Here is a 9,644-nt window from a genome sequence, read left to right as displayed (position 1 = left end):
TCCTTATGAAGGAGCTTAGGGGGGGAAGATAGCATCCAAATGCTGTCTTTTGAAAAGCATTGCAAGTCCTGCATGAAAGGTCGTTTTGTGATTCTTGAACTGAGAGATTTTTGCACTGATCCCAGTGTTGGGGGGTTGAAATTTTCCTAGGCTCTGACAAATTTCTCCTCCTCCCCTTGCAGACTCTGCTAGCTTTCGCCTGTGTTTTGACAGGAAGGATCATGACTGGATTTGCTGGAGAGAGCCACACTCAAAGAAGGCAGTTTTTAACCAACCCACACAGTTAACCTGAAGGCATCCCAGCAAACATGCTAGTTAAGAGCAGTATCTACATTTACTTTGACACCTGTTTTTTAAGGTGTCACTTGAGCAGTCACTGCATGAGCTCCCTCTGGTTGATTTAGGTTTGCTGTAGTTTGCAATCCCCATCAAACCTTAACAGTGTCTGTAAGGAAATGTGACCATCAGACAAGCTCAGCATTGAATGTTGCAGAAAAAAACCCTTCCACCTGATATTGCAGTAATTACAACACAACACAGAGAAACTGTAATTACCTGGAATAGCTAGAACTGTGTATTAGCCTCCTTTTCTTGACTTATTCTGAAGGAATGTTTGCATTGGTTTTGTTATTCTTGTCATCCCAAGAATCTTTTCTGGCTAAGTAATATATTTGTTATAAAAGTTATATATTTGTTACATATCTCTATACAAAGAAAAAATATATTGCTGATTCTGTCACTTTATGCTGCTCTGATGAGACCCCAGCTGCAGTGCTGAGTCCAGCTCTGGAGCCCTCAGCACAAGGAGGGACACAAATCTGTTGGAGGAGGTCCAGAGAAGGCCACAAGAGTGATTAGAATGCTGAAGCACCTCTGCTGTGAGGACAAGCTAAGAGAGTTGGGGTTGTTCAGCATGGAGAAAAAGCTGCTCCAGGGAGACCTTATTGTGGCCTTTTGGTACTTAAAGGGGCCTGTAAGAAAAATGGGGACAGACTTTTTAGCAGGACCTGTTGTGAAAAGCAAGAGGTGATGGTTTTAAACTAAAAAAGGGGAGATTTAGACTAGGTAGAAGGAAGAAATGTTTTACAGTGAGGGTGGTAAAACACTGCCCCAGGTTGCCCAGTAAGGTGGCAGAAGCCCCATCCCTGGAGACATTCCAGGTCATGTTGGATAGGTCCATGCACAACCTGATCTAGTTGAAGATGTCCCTGCTCACTGCAAAGAGGTTGGAACCAGATGGTCTTTAAAGGTCCTTTCCAACCCAAACCATTTTGCAATTCTATCATTAAATTGAGTCTGAAGTGTTTAGGCACTAAAAAGTGCTGATTAAAAATGTACAAGAAACACTGGAGCAAACCACTTCTCTGCCTCTTTATGCTGCTTTACGCTTGTGATACAGACTGCCGCTGGGAGGCAGTTGTGCCATGAAATATGTGTCTCTTCTCATTTCTGTTTCACTTTTTCACACAACCCACATTTCCCAGGATCTGGGAGCCATGCCAATGGTTTTGCCAGTGTCAGAGTGATATGGAAACGTGACTTGTCAAGGTGATACAGATGTCTAATGTTAGTCTTGTCTAGTAGGATCTCCACCAATTTGACCTTAAGCAGTATCTGCCCCTTGTGCACATGTCCAGTTTCTATGGGCTAGCAGTTGTCTGAGGAACCTCACTGTGAGTAGCACAGTCTCCACAGCACCAAGACTGCAGCAAATTGCTTCTCTAACCTATCGTCATCAGTGTTTCCCTGCTTGCATTTGGCAAAGCAGTAAAGCCCTTAGACATGTTTTAGACTCTCCCCTGCATGATGCAGCATGAGGTCCAAATTCTTCAGAGTCATGCCAGACCCTGGCCACAACAACCTCAACCAGATAAAAATCAGTCAACATTTTCCTAGCTAAATGCCATTAATTTGAATGAATGTAAACGTAAGCACCTTAATATCTTCAGGAAGAACTTGCAGAGATCAGCCCAGCTCTTCAGGAGAGTGAAGCAGATGTCCAGCTCTTAGCAGCTAGATCTCTTATAGAGACTTAAAGTTGTGATGTACTGATCATAAAGGTGACATCCTTCTAACAAGTAAACAGCACAACAATACACCAGGGCAAGTAACAAGGACAAGGGGAAATGGCCTCAAGTTGTGCCCAAGGAGGTTTAGATTGGACATTAAGAATTTTTTCTTCACTGAAAGGGCTGTCAAGCAATGGGACGGGCTGCCCAGGGAAGTGGTGGAGTCATCATCCTTGGAGGTATGTAAAAGATGCATAGATTCAGTGCTGAAGGACACAGTTTAGTGGTGACCTGACAGTGCTGGGTTAGTGATCTTAAAGGCCTTTTCCACGTAACCAATTCTGTGATCCTATGATTTCACTGATCATTCACCACTAACCCACACAACCAATTAGAAAGCCTTCCTATTCCAGCTGCAGGAGGCTTCATGCTCACAGGCTCTTGTCCTGCTGGGGGACTTGAACTACTCTGACATCTGCTGGGAAAATAGCATGACAAGCTGCAGTGCCTTGATGATAACTTCTTCAGCCAGGTAATATATAGCCCTGCCTGAGGATATAAAATACTGGACCTGATAGTCATGAATGCAAGTGAACTCATCAGTGGTGTCAAGACTGGGAGCAGCCTGGGCTGCAGTGATCATGTACCGGTGGAATCTGCAATCCTAAGGGATAGGAGACAGGCAAGGAGTATAGTCAGGACTCTCAATCTTAGGAAGACAGACTTCCAACTTAAGGAGTTAGTAGGGCCCCATGGGAAGCGAACCTCAGGGACAGGGGAGCAGAGCAGAGCTAGCAGATCTTTGAGAACACTACTGTTAAGAGTGAAACAGCTCTCAATCCCCATGTGTTAATGTGGTTAGAAACTGGGCAAGGAAGAGAAGAGACCATCATGGCTGAATAGAGACCTGCTGGTCAAAATAGAGAGCAAGAGGGAACTGCACAGATGGGGGAAGAAGGGACAGGTAACCTGGGAGGACTACAAGAGTACTGCCCAGTTGTGTAAAGATGAGATCAGGGAGACCAAGGTACAGCTAGAGCTGAGTCTGGCAAGGGATGCAGAGAATAACAAGAAAGTCTTCTACAGGTACATCAACCAACAAAGACAAGTAAAAGAAAGCAAAACTCTGAGAAGGCTGAGGTACTCAGTAACTTTTTTTGCTTTAGTCTTCACTGGCAGTCTTGCTCTGAGTTGGTGGACCACTAGGTGCAGACCAGCAGGATAAGCTCCCTCCCAATACAAGGGAAGATCAAGCTCTGTTCAGGACCACCTGAGGAACCTCAACATACATAAATCTGTGGTACCTGATGAGATACATTCCAAAGGTCTGAAGAAACTGGCTGACACAGTTGTAAAGCCACTATCCACAATATTCAAAAAGTCCTGGCAGTAAAATGAAGTCCCGGAAGACTGGAAGAAGAGAAACATTACACCCATATTATTAAAGAGTGAAAAAAAGAACTCTGGAAATTACCAACCTGTGAGCCTCACCTCTGTGCCTGGGAAGATCATGGAACAGATCCTCCTAGAAGCTATACTAAGGCACATGGAGGACAGAGAGGTGATTCAAGACAGCCAACATAGCTCCAACAAGGACAAGTCCTGCTTGACCAGCCTAGTGGCTTTCTACAATGGTGTAACTGTATCAGCAGACAAGGGAGGGCCAACAGATGTCATCTGTCTGGACTTTTGTAAAGTCTTTGGCACAGTCCCCCACAGTGTCCTTCTTTCTAAGCTGGAGAGATGTGGGTTTGGTGAGTGGACTCTTCAGTGGATAGGGAATTGGTTGGGTAATCACATACAAAGGGTAGTGGTCAGTGACTTGATATCCAGATGGAGAGGGGTGACATGTGGAGTCCCTGAAAGGTCTGTTTTGGGACCAGTGCTGTTAAATATCTTCATCGATGATATAGACAACAAGATTGCAGCACTACCAAGCTGAGTGGTATGGTTGATAAGACTTGTGGTGGGTTAATGCCTCTTTCTGAAAACAAAAGAAGAAAGCAGGGTTGAGGGCTTGCGGGTACTTTACACTCCCTGAAGGGCATTTCCCCCCTGGGAAAGCTGAGTCTGTTCCACTTCCCCCTCCCTGCCCAGCTAGGGTATAAAAAGCAGGACATCATAGCAGTTGGATCTCCTTTTTGGCTCCTGCCTCTGCTGGATGAGAGCTACTGCAGCTGCCCTCCTGCTCCTCAGCCACGTGGCCGGACCTGATCCTTCTCCCTGCTGCCTCTGCGCCTCCTCAGAGAAAGACTGGTTTTGTATTATTTTTTTTTCTGTCCCACTCCCATCCATTCTTGTTCCTTGCCCTTGTGAACCTTGTTTTTTCCCTGTTATTGTTATATATATATAATTAGAAGAAAAAAAAATTATTTGCCTCTCTACTTCCAAGCTGACTCCAGATTGTTGCTTAGTGGATTTGCTCCTTACCCCTTTTTTTTTTCCTCCTCTCCCTGTTTGGAGGGAGGAGGTGGGGGGGAGTGGGGAAGAGATTCTCAGCCTTTTCCCATTTGAGCTTTTAACTCTCAGCTAAGACTCAAACCACTACAGACTGAAGGATGAGACACCATCCAGAGGGACCTGGACAGGCTGGAGAGGCAGGCCAAAGAGAATCTTGTGTGGTTCAATAAGGCAAAGTGCAAAGTCCTACATCCAGGTTGGGCCAATCCTTGCTATCAATACAGGACGATGAAAACGAGACCAGCTATGCAGAAAAGGACTTGTGCGTACTGGTGGATGAGAAGCTGGATGTGAGCCAATAATGTGCACTTGCAGCCCAGAAGACAAATCATATCCTAGGCTGCATCAAGAAGTGGGGCCAGCAGATCGAGAGAGGTGACTTTGCCACTCTGCTCTCATGAGACCTCACTTGGACTACTGTGTCCAGCTGTGGAACCCCCAACACAAGAGAGAGACAGACCTGCTGAAATGGTCCAGAAGAGGACCAGGAGCACCTCTCCTATGAAGACAGGCAGAAAGAATTGGGATTGTTCAGCATGGAGAAGAGAAATCTCTGGGGAGACCTTATAATTACATTTCAGTATCTGAAGGGGACCTACAGGAAAGCTGGGGAAGGACTGTTTAGAAGGGCTTGTAGTGATAGGACAAGGGACAATGGTTTTAAACTGGAGCAGGGTAGATTTAGGTTGGACATAAGGAGGGAGCTCTTTAGAATGAGACAGCCCTGGAACAGGTTGTCCAGGGATGTGGTTGAGGCCCTGTCCCTGGAGACATTCAAGGTCAGTCTTGATGTGGCCCTGGGCAGCCTGCTCTAGTTGGAGGTATCCCTGATGACTGCAGGGGTTGAACAAGGTGAGGGTCCCTCCCAACCCAGTGCAGTCTGTCAATCTGTAAATACCAAGCATCACAGTCCTCCTTCCTGCTACTCACTGTGTCACAGGAGTTAGCACCAAGGATCAAAACCTGGCTGGATGGACATATGTTTGAAAACATGGTCAGGCCTCAGTGTATTTAAAAGTTTCAGTAGACTCTTCCAGCCATTCCTCATCTGGGAAGGTACTATAACCCTGCAGGAGGAAGCACACACAGTAAGGGAAGGCAGGGAAAAAGTATCTGGAGGGCAATAGGTATTTGTAGTGTCACCTTGTACAAGTGTGAGTAAAGACCTACAAGTTTATGGGCATAAAACATTCCTAACTATGTTTCTGTATGGTACATTGGGAATTGATAGCTCTGATTTACTAACAGTGGTCCTTCGGGTTGCAGAGGTCAGATTTCTGATTTTTAATATTCCAAACTTGACAAAATCGTAAAATCGGAGTGCAAGCTGGGAAAGATGAGAGCATCAATGAACTGCTGAAACACGCCCTGCTTCTTGACTTTAAATGTTACTCACTAGAGGGCACCAACGCCTCAGCTTAGGGCCAGCTGCTGAGACCAGCAAAAGTGAGAACTGTAAAAAACATGCCCCTGTTCACACCTACAGATTAATACAGAAGAAAAATTGTAAGTAATAAAGAAAGGAAAGGTCCCTTCCAACCTAAACTATTCTATGACAATGTTTCTCCTTCCTGAGGAGATCTCACCTGCAGTGCTGTGTCCACCTCTAGAGGCTTCAGCACAGGAAGGGCATGGACCTATTGGAGCAGGTCATAGAAAAGCCACAAAAATTATCAGAGGGCTAGAACCCCTGTGCTATGAGGGAAACAGAGGGTTGGGGTTGTTCAGCCTTTGGGAGACTTTCTCTGCTTAAAGGGGGCCCACAAGAAAGATGGGGACAGGCTTTTTAGCAGGGCTTGTTCTGACAGGAGAAGGGATGATGTTTTCAAACTAAAAGAGGGGAGATTTGGTCTAGAGAGAAGGGAGAAATGTTTTACAGTGAGGGTGGTGAAACACTGCTGCAGGGGTTGCCCAGAGAGGTAGTAGATGCCCATCCCTGGAAATATTCCAGTCTAAGTTGGATGGGGCTCTATGCAACCTGATCTAGTCGAAGATCACAGATTGCATTAGGTTGGGAGGGACCCTCAAAGGTCCAATCTTGTCCAATAACCCTCCAGTTAGCAGGGACACCTCCAACTAGTGCAGGCTGCCCAGGGCCACATGAAGTCTGATCTTGAATGTCTCCAGAGTTGGGGTCTCAGCCACATCCCTGAACAACCTGTTCCAGTATTTTACCACACTCATTGTAAAGAACTTCTTCATGTCCAACACACATCTACTCTGATCCAGTTTAAAACCATTGCCCCTCATCCTATTCCTACAAGCTCTTCTAAACAGTCCTTCCCCAGCCTTCCTGGGGGTCTGCTTCAGATATTGAAACATAATTATAAGGCCTCCACCGAGCCTTCTCTTCTCCATGCTAAACAGCCTCAATTCTTTCAGCCTGTCTTTGGTTTCATATTTAGCACTGTAGGCTATGGGCTGTGGCTATCACCCATATGCCCCCTTCCCAGTATGCTGTAGTCAGCTGTGCCATGCTCCAAGCTAGCCCAACCCAGTCAACTTGTGACTTGCTGCTAGTCCAGCCTCTTGGCACTCTATTTGATTCTGAACCCTAAAAAGTCAGTTCTACCCTGAAACACTGCTCAAAATAAAGTACCCAGAACAGGCTTCCCTGAAGCCAGCAAGATAACAAGGCCATTTAATCATCCAAAACTATGTGGCCTTAATTTTCCTCCCTCAAGGACATAAATATCTCTTTTCAACCAGACTTGGCAGGAACAGTCACTCTCCTGGATTTCAGCTTTCTAAAACATTCATAGAAAAGTGGATCCTTGCATGACCTGACTGATGCTTGTGAGAGACCAAACAACCTGGTAGATAAAGCACTGGCTGGCACATGGGAAAGCCAACTTATGCAGGCGCAGAACTTGAACCTGGGTCCAACGCAGAATATTTGAGTACCCTTTATGCTGCCGCATCCTATTTTTAGTCTAAAAGGTACTTTTGGGGGAGAGGAGCCAGTAGAAAACATGAGGAACAAGTATGAAAACTGCAGTAAAAAAATACAACTGAGGGGACACCTGAAAATAGCCTTTCATCATGTAAAATGAGACAGGGTAGTGCTTGTTCTGCAAGTCTTGGCAAGGCCAAGGTGTGAGATCAGATTGGATATCTGTGTCATCAGATCCAGGTGGATGTGAGCAAAAACCAGACTTCCCCAGTGGAAACCCAAGTATAAACACCCCCGAAACAACTAGATGCTTATAAGGTTAGTTAGCATTTTGTGAGTACCAGGTATTGGCCATATGCCTCTACACAAACATCCTGATGCCAAAGTCTCTGTATACTTCAGAAGTCTGGGGGACTTGTCCCCAAAGCATCAAAATCAAAGGGGGAAGGGGCAATAGCAGCCTCCTGGGGGATCCCTCAGATTCAGCTTTTCACAACATGCATTTTAATCTCTTCAAATGCTGCTGTGGATTCAACTTAGACACTGTTTCTGGTATGGGAGGCTGTGTTCAGGAAGCCTAGAGCAAAGCAGGAAGAATGATAAACCACTGGGAATGACGGCCTGTGAGGAGCAACCAAGGTGCTGCATGGTCAGACTTCAATATCAAATGCTGAGGAGGATTGAAAACAGACCAAGGAACTCTCCTTGAAATGTGTGGAAGAATACCTCATTTCAGAGGGATGCTGTAGACCTCTTGAGGCCCTTTTCCAGGATCATTTTATCATTCTGTGAAATCTCAGGTTTAGAAATCTGTCTAGAATAACAAGGGGAGTAGGCAAAAAAGGTCTAACAGTTTGATCTATTTTTTACAGTAAAAAAAAAAAAAAAAAAAAAAGCTAACAAACAATCAGAAGCAGGGACCTAATCTGTTGACTCTGAGGTACTGCAGTTTTCAGATGGAAAGCTCTCACAAAAAACCTAAAACGAAACAAAAGCATATTGTATTTTAGCCTAGCACATTTGAGTAAATGCATCTGAGTTGCTACTCCCAGGATTCACTGTGTATGGGATATGATTTCACCTTCCCCACTCCAATCACTACAGCCCCTGATCTGTTTCCATATTTCAAGTCCAGGCTCTAACACAGCAGGGCACTTGCACAAGTAACCTGAGCAAAGAAGCAAAAGCAATACTAAAGGCCCAGGGTAAGAGTAATCAGCAACCTAACCTTTAGCTTGCCTTCTCACCCTTAAAAGCTTTAGCAAAACCAATCTCAGCATCACTGCCCACAGGTTATCAGGATCTTTTCTGCTTGTAGCAGGTCTATCAGAGGGAGAGCTGAGTTGCACTGGGATCTTATACAGACAGACATTAGTCAGTAAGCTCTAGAAAGAAGGGAAAGACATCACAGAAAGCCAAGAAGAAAACACAAGATTCCAGTGAGAGAAACAAGCCCAGACAACAGAGGGGACAACTGCTCTACTTCTGCCACAGCACTTAGAAGAAAATTTGAGTAGCAATGCCTAGGAAGAAGGAAAACAGCAGCAAAGCCAAGGAAAATGGGCATGCTGTGGGTGCACAATGCAAAAGCACCATGTCCCCCCCCTTTCTCTGGATGCCCATTGGTTTCTATTGTGCAGATAATTCTCCACGCTGACCTTCTAAGGACAGGCACATTAGGGAATTTCAGATGGTGCTGTAACATCTCGGCCACTGAAAAATCTTCCTTATTTTGTCTGAATTGTTTGGTGGGTTCTTTCTTTAGTAGCTTTACTGGCTCTATTACAGATTGTGATTTAATTTATATTCAGTGTATGAGCTGGCTGGTGGGAACATCAGGTCATTTTAGGGGGAGAAGATTATTGTACTTTTTTTAATAGTCACTAATTTGCTAACAGCAACTAATTTGACGGTGAGCTGTTATATTCTTAGTTATCTCCATTCTCTTATTTTCTTACTCCCAGCATTCATATTGTCATGATGAGCACTATATAACTGTGAAGGGAGAATGAGGTGAGACAAGACTTTTCTCATTTCTAAGTCCATGGTCAGATATAGAAAAAAAGGAAAATTCAAGGTCCAGTAACCTTCCGGGCATGTTGCAGAGTCCTCCAGAAGGTCCCTGTGGTGCTGGTGAGGAACTTGAGAGTCTGTCTACATGTGCACCCAGCCCCAAAGGTGAACTGCTACCACAGAACTAGAGGGAGGAAAGCTCTGCGTTCTATCCTCTTACCTTGCTCTGAAAAGTTTTGTAGTATTGATGTCCTTCCTGTAGTTTCTGT

Source organism: Melanerpes formicivorus, unplaced genomic scaffold (genome assembly GCF_026170545.1).
Source record: "Melanerpes formicivorus ecotype bairdi unplaced genomic scaffold, bMelFor1.0.p_v2 SCAF_53, whole genome shotgun sequence".
Lineage (NCBI taxonomy): Eukaryota > Metazoa > Chordata > Aves > Piciformes > Picidae > Melanerpes > Melanerpes formicivorus.
This window is presented reverse-complemented; position numbering follows the sequence as displayed.